Raw genomic sequence first — 14,065 nt, 5'->3', positions numbered from 1 at the left:
CATTGTCTGATTGTCTTCCTTACCTAACAATACAAACATATACGATATTTCGTATACCTGATCTTGAACGTCTTGTATTTAAATTAAAGAAAAAGTCAAAGCGAATAACAAAAGAATCACGTTTTAAACTATTGAAATTTCTGCATCATCCACAATACAATTTGTTTTACCAATGAACCTTGTCTGTGGCAAAATTAATACAAATTAGACTTTGGTTGTTTCATATTCTTTGTTCTGCTTGTTGTTTCTTTGGTACATTCCCTGTTTCGATTTTCTATTCTTTTAATGCAATTCATATAGGAAATTGACAAATAAAAAACACATACTCTTAATAAATAAATAGATTAAGGCGACATAAGTTTACCTAGGTTCAAATCTCGTAACATACAAAAACTGAGGAAATTGGATGAGCTCTAAAAGGAACAAGAACGAATCCGTCGACAGGATATGCGTACTCTACGACGCATAATTTACGTCATGCAAATTAGCACAGAATCAACGTTACAAAATCGAAATAGACATACAGAAATTCAAGATGCGCAGTTCTTCTACAAAAGACTCATCAGTGAAAGTTAAAAAGGCCAAAAAAGTACGAAGTTAAGGACCATTTGTAAACTATTACTTAATGATTATGACCATATCAATGATAATTCATATCAACACAAAAGTGCTGACTGCTGGGCTGTTGATACCCTTAGGGATCAATTAATTGCAATTCATCATTTTATCAAAACTGATTTCATTGCTATTATTACTGTCAGTTACTAGCTACAAAATTACAAACAAATAATATATACATTTTATATATTGGCAATTCAGAACCTTACCAAAACAGCATCAAAAGTATTGTTTCTAAATTTAAATTTGGCAGTTGTTTTCTAGATGGAATCTCTGACTGATCAGAAATGTTAAAAAAAATCGTGAAATGATGGCTTTCAACATGAATGAAAGATGACATTGCATTGCACCAATCACTTACTTTAAAAACAAATGTTTTTATACTGACTTAAGATAGTGTTTTGATTTTCTCACATTCGTACTCCCAATATTATAACTGATATGGTTTACATAACATAGAATGTCTACACGTACAAGGTTTTACATGAATAAATAGACAAATCGTTATATTTTATCATAAACACTTTATTTACCCTCTAGACCCTTTATAATCTTATTTGCTTACCGGTAGATTAAACTCCTCTCCTTATAGCTACTTTTCCGATGCAAAAAATCGTAATAAATTCTATTATATTGACAACGATGTGTGAACAAATCAAACAGACATAATAGATAAAAATGTCAAATATACAGCAGTCAACATTGTTTTATAATCTTAATCACTAAACAAAAATAAACAAGGAAGCATACAAATGGAATAACTTTGCCACAGTTCAATAACACAATGACGGGATGTATAAGTACATTGTCACGTCAAATATGTAGCGAAGAAAAATAAAAAGGCATATAGAAAAAGCACAAAGTTAACAACAAGTAGTTTTTGACATATGATATATATAAAAAAATATGTTGACGTTAAGGAACATGTAGGTCTTGGTCTTTTGTAGCATATTATATAGATTTTTTGAAAATTTTCGGATCGCTTTTCACCAAAAAAAAAGAGGTTTATCACCTTCACTATCAGCTCTCTGATTCATGATGCAATAACTGCACTACACTACACACAATATCGCAAAATGAACAATTACTTGGTAGGTGATATCATGTTGTTTTGATGTGACCAGATTTTTCATACATGTACGGCACATGGCCTGTCTACCATCGTATGTACCATATGTGCTACAATTCTTTCATCGAAAAATACATAAATGAACTAGGCCCGTGTTTGATCCGTCACATTAATTTTTTTTTTGTCTTGTTCAAATTCTTTCTTGAAGAACTCAATTCTTGTCTGAGAAAAAGTTATTTTGCTTGAAAAGTAAATATTAGGTCTCTCGGCTGCCAAATAATCGTTAAACCTGTTTCTTTAATAGTTACCAGGATTATAATTTATTACGCAAGATGCACGTTTCATTTAATAAGACTCATCAGTGACGCTCATATCAAAATATCTATTGCCAAACATTTAAACAATTCCCATGTTTAATGGCAAATTCACCGTTAACTAGGTTTGATTATTTTCCAGTATCTGTCTAGCCTGATTAGTGATGTCGCCATATCAAATAATATTAACCGCATAACTGTTTCTAACAATCATTTCGACTAACTTTGGATAAGAGTTGGTATTGCTTTGTTTCATCAAAAAGAATGGCCAACGAAGATACAAGTATCTTGTCTTAGGAAGGGACAAATCCTACTATGTAAAGAATCACTCTGATTCAAACAAAAAATTCTCTGAAAATGACATTATCAAGATGCTTGATTTTTTGATTGATAACATATTTGTTACGTTTGGAGGACGTGTTTTTCAACAGACTATCGGCATCCCAATTAGAACGAATTGTGCCCCTCTTCTTGCCGACTTGGTTCTGTATTATTATGAGGCTGACTTCATACAGGAACTTCTTAGGAAGAAAGATAAGAAGTTAGCAATATCCTTTAACTCTACTTTCCGTTATATACATTTTGTAGATGATGTTCTATCACTAAATAATTCAAAATTTGATGACTATGTCGAACGCATCTATCCACTGAACTAGAGATAAAGGATTTACAACAGATACAGTTAAGTCGGCCTCATTTCTTGACTTGCATCTAGAAATTGACAATGAGGGTCGAATTACGACAAAAGAGATGATTTCAGCTTTCCTATTGTGAACTTTTCATTCCTAAGTAGCAACATTCCAGCAGCACCTGCATACGATGGATATATCTCCCAACTGATACGATATTCCCATGCTTGCATATCCTATCATGATTTTCTTGATAGAGGGTTGTTGCTCAGAAGTAAGCTATTAAATCAAGAGTTTCAAATGGTGAAGTTGAAATCACCTCTTTGTAAATTTTACGGACGCCATCACGAGTTAGTTGATCAATATGGAATAACCGTTTCACAAATGATATCGGATATGTTCCTTACGTTGTAACTACAATCCCAGTCCTTTTCATTAATGTGACCTACCGAATTAGACTATTTACCGGATTTGTAACTCATAAGCAATACGACGGGTGCCACTTCTGCTTACTTTCCCGTAGCACATGAGATCACCCTTAGGTTTTGATGGGGTTCGTGTTGTTTATTCTTTAGTTTTCTATGTTGTGTCATGTGTACTATTGTTTGTCTGTTTGTCCTTTTCATTTTTAGCCATGGCGTTGTCAGTTTATTTTCGATTTATGAGTTTGACTGTCCCTCTGGTATCTTTCGTCCCTGTGTTTTATTTGATACATGTCTGTACATATTTCAGCAGTCATTACTTTGATTTTTTCTAAAACTACTTAAAAAAATGTGATGGACACTACGCGGGTTATTCAATGTGTACCACAATTTTTATGTTATTTCTTCATAGACAGAAAAAATATAACAGCCATTCCTAAAGTATATTCATTTAAGCATCTACGATTAGATTGTATTTCATATTGAAAATATAATTAATATTAAAGTCATTTAAAGACTATTTTCAGTTGTCGCATGTTTAATTATCATATAAAACTACTACGAAGATTCATCGCACCTCCAAAAATTCCTCATCAGAAATTATTTCACTTAAAGTGATAATTCATCGCATCTACAGTTTAAATGAATTGCATTTAGTAATCAATATGATAGATTCTGCAAATGAATTTTTGTTAAAAAATATTTTCAAATAATTTATTTTATATTTTCTAAATGTAAATCCCAACATCCTTTATTCTACTCGCATAACTCAGTGTAAATGGACAAACTGGATTTGCAATTGATGTACTCTACTATTTTGTCTTGTTTCATTTTTCTATTTTTACTTTTTATAAAGCGTAAAATGGTAATAAACATGAAGCAATTTTTATCAACAATTTGAAATCAACAACATATGTGTTTAATTTAAGGTTAAAAAGTCAGGTTGTACTTTTTCAAAAAATCTCTCATGTATATCATTGTTACCGTATTGGTTCTAATTTTATAAACACAGCCTTGCTGAATGTAAATACATGTTGTTTTTTTTTTGTTTGTTTCACACGTTAAACTATTGCACAGAAAGAAGATACACAATCATTTTAATTTAACTACAAATGAAATGAGGAGAAGCAGGTAAAATTTTAGATTTCTATTTTTTACATCTTTAAAAAAGTTTCATTATATATTTTACCTTTAATTTTTTCCATTTTTCTACTGATGTTTTGTGATCATAACATGAAACACAAATATTAATAGGCTACATTGAATTGTATACGTTTCTCTTCAGTACATTCATGTGGCAATGTTATCTTCCAACAATTTCATAAAACTCAACAACGATAACATTCCATTGTGTATGCAAAAAGCGCATGTTGTCTATTAAGTTTAATCAGGGACGTTTGAAAAGACAAAGTTATAGGTTAAACGAAGTATGAAATTGCAGAGCATTAAAGTCTTAATTGGTTGAGACTATTTGGTATTCGCGAAATATTTAATTATTCTGTAAGCATAAATTATTTGTTGATATGCCTTGGAGTTGACTGGCTATATCTTAGAAGACTTTGGAGTAAAATATAAAAATTTACATTGTATATAAATTTTTACCTATTAGAAGGAACAAGATGGCGATAGACATTTTAAAAATAAAATGTATTCTCTTTAAACAAAGTTGCGAATCGGAAAAAAAATTCATGAAGAAACTATGAGATGCTATAAAAATTTATTAAATTAAAAGCTAAGAATTAAAAAAAAAGACTTCGGATAACAAAATAGCGATAGATATTGGACATAAATAGGTGTCTATATTCATGTTCTATTTCCTTCACAGTATTTATACTGCCCTTTCCGTGGTTTTACTTCTTATATCTCTCTGTTTTTGTCTTCCATTAGGTGCCGGACATAGTTATCGTCCCTTGACTTTCGTAGTATACGAATAGAGTCCCTAATACTGACAGTGTTAAACTCTTCATACACCTTCCAAATTTTTGTTTTATATTTTATGCATAAAATAGCATGTACACACAGGTTAGAATACTGTTTAGATGTATTGATCTAGCCCAGTTTGAAAAGGTGAAAAATAGTATGTCTAGATTTGAACTGTTAACTATATTAAACAACCACTATACATACAATTGTCCTAAATTTAAATGACAGTTTATATACTTTTATATGATTTTGATACAATGTGTCTCCTCATCCATTAACATGTTTGTAATATATGTCTGTTTTGTTTTACTAACATCATTCTGTTGAGCTGTTCAATATAGTTTTGATAAGAATTCTTCGACTGCTTTATAAATCCAAATTGAAAATGGTAATGGCGAATGTGTCTAACAGACAAAAAATCGACCAAAGAGTAAAACAAAACATATTCCGTTATTGTAGTTCTTATTCAATTCTATTACTTTCGGTCTAATTGAATTTTTACGGAATGGCAAGAAAACAATGTACCAATCTTTCAATTCACCTGCTAAAAAATCTCTCACTCCTAATATAAATTCAACCACCATCAATCGAAATTACCCTTCTAAATTTAGAAATTTTGACACCTGTAGACATCCGCAGATACTCCCGTATAATGCCAGAAAATTCCAAACCTGGTGATGATACTGTAAGGTCAACAGTGAATGGGAGAGCATCTGCACTTTTCAATCTTTTTTAGTGACATTACACGAAAAACTGAAAGCCTCCTTTACAAAATGTTATTAGTTACATAGCAGACTATGTCACGAACTTATCTTACCGACTATCTTAACGTGTGAAATTTAGACCAGTGACCCATCATAATGAGCAAGTCTTCAATACTGTTTGCATTAAGAAACTACTTCCATTGATCCTACAAAAATAGATACCAACAATAACAACTTGTTAGGTGTAAATGTGTTTTATGAATTTATTTCAATCTTAATCATCACTTTCTTCTTCTTTTGAAACCTTTACGATTTTTTCTCAATACCGTTTTGTTTTATAAAGGGACGTAGCATGTATGAAATAAGCCCCGCATCCCTCTACCTTATAAGGAGTATAAAGAGATGTAACACCACTACTAACCGTGTTTGATATAAGTCCCGCCTCCCTACTAACTTAGTATCAAATATACACGGTCTCCACGAGGACGCTTTTAACCAATCACATTCCTAGAAATGTATAGGATGTAAGATAAATGTAGTTATTTGAACAAAGCCTAAGTCACTGGTGCTTAACTGATCATCGTTATTGCACTTACGGTGATCACAACATGGCGGAGCCAAAAACAGATACAATCGTATTTTGTAATTTCTCCGTGTTCTCGCGTTGTTTTTAGAAATTACTCGGCCACTAGGTTGATTTGTACGGTATTGTTGTATGGGGGTGTTCTTAATATCATATGTAAAATTGTTACCGAAATTTAAGCCGTTAATGCAAAAGAAGATAATCGTAACTTGTGGACAAATAACTTGAAAGATAATCGTAACTGTATAACATATGTCTATGATCATAGTAGCAGATTTTGTCAGAACCCTTTGCAACGGATATTTAATTAAATCAAGTTGTGTAAACATGGTAAAGATAACAACACACGCGCTAACAACAATCGAGATCGAAATATTTTTTAACATAATGTATGAACCTGGAAAATGTTTGCCTCTCCTTGTCATCACGTGGAACATTTACCAAAAACTATGACTATATCTACAAAGCAAAAGTAACCAAGTAAATTATTCACTAGTTATAAAGGTACCAGGATTATAATTTAGTACGCCAGACGCGCGTTTTGTCTACATAAGACTCATTAGTGACACTCATATCAAAATATTTATAGAGCCAAACAAGTACAAATTGTTTTCTAGTGTGTTGCATTTGATTACATGTTACTAATCAATGTAACAACAAAATATAAAGAACGATGAACAAACATAAATGTTTACATATTTTATTTTTAACACACTAGTAGTAGGTACAATTGAAGTAACATCAAACATAGAATATAATATGAAGTCATCAAATGATAAAATTTAATTACATATCTGACTTTCATATTATATTTCATGTTTGATGATACTAAAAGTGTACCTACATGTACTATGTGAAAAAAATAAACATATAAATATTATTATTTGTTCTTGCTTTGTTCATATTTTATAAGTTACATTGATGAGTAACATTTGATTAAATGCAACACACTATACAAACAAATTAATCACTAACATAACATTTCCGAATTGTCCCAAATTTAAACTTCCCAATTGTCCACAAACAAGTTCCCGATTGTCTCACAAAATTTCATTACTTGTTTACCTATAATTTCAAAAAGTGGGACAATCGGGAAAACATCTTCTTGCCACACTATCAAAAATTCAAACACCATTGATATATAGTCGCCTATCAGCAAATAGAGAAAGTTACGATAATCACTAACAAGTTACTATGATCATGTCTAAGTTACGAATATCTTATAGTCAAGTTACGGCTATCATAAGAAACGAAATTCTTGGAGTTACAATGATCTTCCGTAAATTTTAAATGGCTATTATTTCGGTAACAAGGTCACATATAATATTAAGAACACACACATACAACAATACCGTACATATCAACCTAGCGACTGAGTAGTTCTTCAAAGCAACGCGTGTACACGGAGAAATAACAAAAAGACGATTTTACATGTTTTGGGCTCTGCAAAATGGTGATCACCGTAGCTGCAATTACGGTCATCAGTATAACACCAGTGATAAGTGTGGTATATTATATGTAGGACAAACAGGAGGATATTTTTTTAAACGAACACAAGCACATCTATATGGTTTCCGAAAACCTACGAAATTCGACACAACCACAATACTTAATTTTAAAAAATGCCAACCAATTCAACGAATGAAGCATCGTAAGAATTGTACTCTAGATAATCTCCTATTTATATTTATGACAATGGTAGGCATCAATTATTATGTCAGCTGTGTCAAATACTAAGTAGTAAACTACATGATATTTTCAAACAGTGTGACTCTATCTCTTTCTAAAGCCTGCTCTATGAGTTGTCGAGTATAATTACAGCTTTTTTACCACTGTTTCGCGTATCGATAATCCTTAAGATTATAAACGGTACTTTCTGAACATGAAATATATTAACAGAGGTATTGTTCTTATCAACTTATCGAGTATATTAAATGACTCTACCATTCAAAACTGTATACCTGCTAGTTTGATAACACAGAACCACATATTATTCCGTACACATACAAAAAAAAAAAACAGAAGTTATTTTTATTATTATACGTCAGTAACATCAGACGTCAATGTAGAAAATCTTACTCCTTTAACTTGACACTTTGAATCGTCGAAGTTAAGATGATGATCCATATGGCCATATTATTTCGGGGGATTTCAATGTCGTACAAGAAAGAGAAGTTAAAAGTTTTTGAAAAAAGGAGCAAAATATCGTCCTTCAATTAAAATAGATTGGAAATAGTGTCGTCAGTTCACATAAAACGCTCCTACGTTGTTTCGTAAAATTGATATAAAGGGGGAAAATCTGATATAAAAAATGCTTCATTCTAAATCAAATAATTGTATGAATTTGTGGATATTCAAATATCACATTTTGAAAATAGTTTAGAAATAAATAAAATAGTACATAATACGCCTATTTACAGAATAAGAAACAAAACTTTAAGAATTTTCAAAACGGTTTGTGTTCGTACCGGCCGACAAAGTAGCCAGCAATCAGCCAATGTGGTGGTGGCGGTATGCCGTAATTACTACACGGACGTTCTTAAAAATGAAAAGAGTTATATGGTACACAAAAATATCATAACTACACCACAGCTAAAGGTTTCTTCTGGATATTTGAAGGTCCCTACTATGCATTGGTTACCTAAACTATACAAAAATAACAGTAAATATAGTTTTATTTAACTAGTTTCTTAACTACTATCAACAAACTTATCACAAACTTTTGTAATAAAAATATATGAAAATAGTGGCATTAACTATTTTTGGATTGCAAAACATTCTTTGAATGTTTAAGATAAATTGCGTGCCTTTTTATTATGTTGACAGTGTTGACCTTTCAGCTCTTTACATTACACTTTCACACAATATCATTAATCTAAAGTTTACCTATGTAAATAGATGGTCGTTTGTTAAATCTGAATGCAAATATACTTGCTAAAATTTATCTAAAGCCTTCTTTTCTTCTTCGGTTTAATCATATAAATCAATAGAAATTATAACAGTATCATCTAACATTCTACATAAAATGAAAAACATTCCGTCTGTTTGTGTCGAAACACTAAAAAGATACGGTATGGTTGCAAACATGACGAGAATGGCTACAAGATGGAGGTATAGTTAGCTATACAACCAGTTTTTATCCACCATATTCTAAACAATATATGTCTCAATTCAGTGATATTGCAATTGTTTTACTTGTTCCGTGGATTGATTGTGTTGATTTTTAATTTAATTCTATGAACTTCCTCAATGTGAATTTATCTTGGAGCTCAGAAATTTTGTCATATTTTCCCGACAACATTGTCCTCTTTTATTAACATATATCAAACTGATATTTTACCTATATTGAGCATTGTTAAGAAATTCGAAATACATACATAAATAAATCAGTCATCTGACCGTTTAATCTCAGTACATGATACTTACAGGATCATCTGTTAAATTTTTGTTGTAATATGTTTTATTTTATTAGCAAATTGCAAATATAATACAGGTTAAACGACTGATCGACAAATAACACTTATTTTTTTCTTTCCAAATAATATTTAAACAAATAGGATTCTTCAGTATTTTAGTTTGCACACTCCGCTTGAGGCTGTTTTAAATTTAGTTACACCAAATCAGGTGTTTGAATGTTAACTATTTATAAAAATCATATCCAAAATTGGATTTATATCTCGCTTCAAACTTTAAGAATTTCATGATAAAGACTTTCTATTATACGTTTTCAAAAAAATATGGTATACTTTTAGCAGTTGAGACTGATTTTTAATATACAATTACGATTTTTGTTCCTGTACTAATTTTCACAAAACCAAAAGATGCTTATATTCTTACCAAAGATGTGACCAAACAGGATGACTTCTCTTTTCAAATTATACATTATTCTTTCTATTAGCTTTTCTTCATGATTGAATATTGTGCAGTTAGTTTGAGATGTGCGTAATCCTGATTATGAACGAAACACATACCACTTGAGCGAAAGGATCAATCTTCATCTATTTTTTTAGTGCGTGATTGCAGTGAAGACTCGGATTTTAAAGTCAAGTATTATTTACTTTCTTAAATCATTATAAATAATTCATTATGGAACACGTTTATTAAACTTTATATCAAAGATATAAATGCATTTTGGAAAAATATGATGTCACACTCAAAATTATACCTATTGATACAAAAAAAAATCATAAAAATACTGAACTCGGAGGAAAATTATAGTATATTATGTTGTTGAATCCCCAGTAATGCGTTTGTTTTTTGTGAAAACAACGTTAAATAATTTTATGCGTTCAAAGCGGTGTTTTCTGGATTAACCTTCGTCAGGAACTTTCAAAGCAGAATATTTAAAAGCTTAGAATTATAAGAACCGAAACAGTGGAAGCGCTTGATGACAAAAATCCTGAAAAAAATAGCCGAAGCCATCTAAGATCAACTGGAGTTAAAACCTTAGTCTCTTTATAATTCCAAAATTTATAAATAGACAATTTAAGAAAGGTCTTTTATAAATCATGTTAGTACGGAGGTAGTGACTACTGAGCTAATGTTCCCCTGGGGCTGATAGTCTACAAGCAGAAGTATCAACCAATTGTTATAAAAAAAAGAAAACCGCACGTTAAATAATTGCCTGCGTCTGAAGCGCATATCTGGATTTACCATCATCAGAACGCTCAAATCCGAATATATAAAAGCCTAGAAAGTTTAAGAACTAAACACAGTTGAGGAATTCATGGTAAAAATTACCTTAAAACAACTGTACTTTTTTTATTCAATTCACTTACCTTTAGTTTGAAGGCTCAATCGTTTCTTTTGTTTTTCCGTATAGCTTGTTCGGTATTGCATAAAACCAATGCTTTCTGTACTGTTGGACGACGCTGCATAAAGTAAACTTAAAAGTGAAAGGAATAAGTCATGTTAGTCAAGCCTTTAATTCTATCATTTACACATTATATTTACAAAGTCATTGAAACGCTTTCATAGATGCTTTTAAAACCAAACAGGACCAGTTCACTATAACTTTTATGATCATACATTAGCTATCTTATTCACCAAAGGATTCTTGGCCGTATTGGTATGGATGATCACAATATTTGTTTTCTCAACTTCTTTATTATCTGTATTGTTGAAAAATCTTTTGAAGACTGAAATTCCCAAGGCTTCCAATATTGAACTTATGAATGAAACAATTACAGAAAGGTACTTATCCAAACACGTAACGGATCATCGTTAAACTCAACCGTGGATGGCCGGTATATCGTTGAAATTTTGTTCTTTGTCTTTTGATACTTAATGTGTAACTGATAAACGCATATCCTAGATAACTGCAAATTCCACCAAAATATTAAAGTTGAACAACGATTTAGGAAAAAACGACAGGATTAAAACTTTGAACAGATTTATGTATTTGATTACTGATACATCAGACATCTATAAGTTTATCAGGTTGGTGAATGTTGATAACATGACATTGTCCTTTATCTAATGATGTATATCTGCTGTAAATGTGCCACATTAAATAATTCGGCTGCATTCTGGAAATATGTGTGCAATATTTTTCTAAATATTGTTATTGGTACTAAATTCTAGAAATTGTCTGTATTCAATGACTAAACTTTCCAAGATTTAACAATAAAAAATGTATTGAAATCATTAAAAAAAATTAACGTGATTAAATTATAAAGACATGTACTTTTTGTTTTTAACATTACAAATCAACTCGTAAGCAACGTCCCATGAATTTCTTTACATGATATTGAACCGATGAATGCATTTTTTTCAGGTATTTTCTTCGTATAACATTTCTTTGAATCCATATCAAAATGAAATCAAAGTTGTAGTTCGGTGCTATCACAACCGAGCAAAACAACATTCAGATGCAGGCGATTATAATATTACAGGAAGGAATAATGTATAGCCACGATGCTAAACAGATATACTTCAGAGATGCCCTTTTCAGTCCTAACAACAATTGTATTGACAAACAAGAGCTGTAAATTACCACCAAGGACCAGGCCAACCAGTAGTGACACGACAATAATGAGAGGGTCTTACGAAAGCAACGTCTACTGCTCCGCATGTTGATGTAACGGTTTCCATTATTCTGAACTTCTACAGAATCCACTGCAGAAAATCATTTTAATCAATTGATCATCGTTTATGAACAATAGGGTAGACTGAAGCAAATTAAGTCTGAACATTACCTTATTAAGTATACAATATTTTGAAAATTCCGTACTCCTAGGAAAATTCTGAAACGTAAAGTCCTGGAGCAAATGTTCAGTATTTCATTAAGTTTGCTAAATTATTCGCTGCAGTAAAGTTGGTACTGCTCAGACAGTTTAAATTTAATAATTTGTTCACGATAAATTAGGAAATTATTTCATATTACAATTACAAATGTATCTTATATTTTATCAACCAATCGAATGTTTGATTATACAAAGTCTGTTCCGTGTCAAATCAATACAGGATGGGTTTTTTTAATTTCTCTTTTTTATTTTGTAAATAAATATTTTCATCGATTTTACTGATTAATTAAGTAATTCAATTGTTATGGTCGTCTTAAAAAGAAAACATTCCGTATGCATAATGTCTAGACATATAACACGTATAAGCGATACACATTGTTTTTGTATTCATCCAACAATTGACTACAATTTAACACAATGCTATATTAAATAGATAATCTTACAATACATTACAGATCACTTTGTATACTGAAAACCTGTTTAAAGCAAAACAGCGGCACCAAAACATTCGCGATTAGGTATTTATAGGTTTTATAACTAATGAGAATAGGATATCGCTTAGTATTAACTCGACTTATTTTTACACATATTTATCAGTTTAGTGCTTGTGTTTATAGTTCAGTCAGGTAGATTTAAAACTGAACTTATTCTAAATTTGCATGTGTCTTGTCGATACAATTTCGAGTTAAGATTTCTTATCTGATTTTAACAATTTGCCGTTGTCAATTATCTTGTATAGCAACATGTCTATGTGAACCGAAAGCGTATCTCATTTTGAATAATCAGTGATAATAATGGTCATAATAAAGGTTGAAAAAAAATGTTACTATACATAGGTCCACTTGAAAAAGACTTTTGTGTGACCGATATCAAATACCATGTTGTAATGTTACCAAGTTACCAGAATAACATCCGAATACATATATATATATATATATATAACAAGTCAAAAAGGGTACAACATCACCATTAAAAAACTATAAAATGAACAAATATTAGATAAATACGGATAACAGATATCCTTGTTCAATATTAGCAAGATGTCAAATGAATCATGTCAATATATTGACATCGTGCTATTATTGGAGAAGGATATCTGTTATCCAAAATATCTAATATTTGTTCATTTTATAGTTTTTTAATGGCGATATTGTACCTTTTTTGACTTGTTTTATATTATATTTTGTAGTGTACAGAATCATATTACATTAATCCATCGCCCTGTAAGATTAATCGTTGACTATTTATTCAGTCATTATATATGCTAGTTGGAAAAATCTGAAACGAACAAAAAGTTAGTTACAGTATTTTGTTGTAGTGTATTAACGTTTAAGAAGCTGTGCAAGTAAATATCAGGCAAATTCTATGATATGAGTGGCACAACATATTTGTTTTTCCGACTAAATTTTTGGTTCCAATGCAATGTTTATATCATAAAAAGGATATATATGTCAAAGATATTTTTGAATTAACAGTGGATGGCTCAGAACAAGATTTTAAAGTTCACTAACAACGCAACAAAAATTTGTACAAAATGAAGAGTTATCTACCCTTTTCA

General features: G+C 30.8%; 1 long non-coding RNA gene across 1 annotated transcript; it reads left to right on the top strand.

Annotated features, from left to right (window-relative positions):
• Positions 1–4,062: 4,062 nt before the first annotated feature.
• On the top strand, positions 4,063–12,793 carry LOC134700043 (uncharacterized). Its single transcript, XR_010103748.1, has 2 exons — positions 4,063–4,183; positions 12,039–12,793. It is a non-coding gene; the product is annotated as an uncharacterized LOC134700043 (long non-coding RNA).
• The last annotated feature ends 1,272 nt before the right edge of the window (positions 12,794–14,065 follow it).

The sequence above is a fragment of the Mytilus trossulus genome, unplaced genomic scaffold (assembly GCF_036588685.1).
Source record: "Mytilus trossulus isolate FHL-02 unplaced genomic scaffold, PNRI_Mtr1.1.1.hap1 h1tg000110l__unscaffolded, whole genome shotgun sequence".
Taxonomy (NCBI): Eukaryota; Metazoa; Mollusca; class Bivalvia; order Mytilida; family Mytilidae; genus Mytilus; species Mytilus trossulus.
This window is presented reverse-complemented; position numbering and strand designations above follow the sequence as displayed.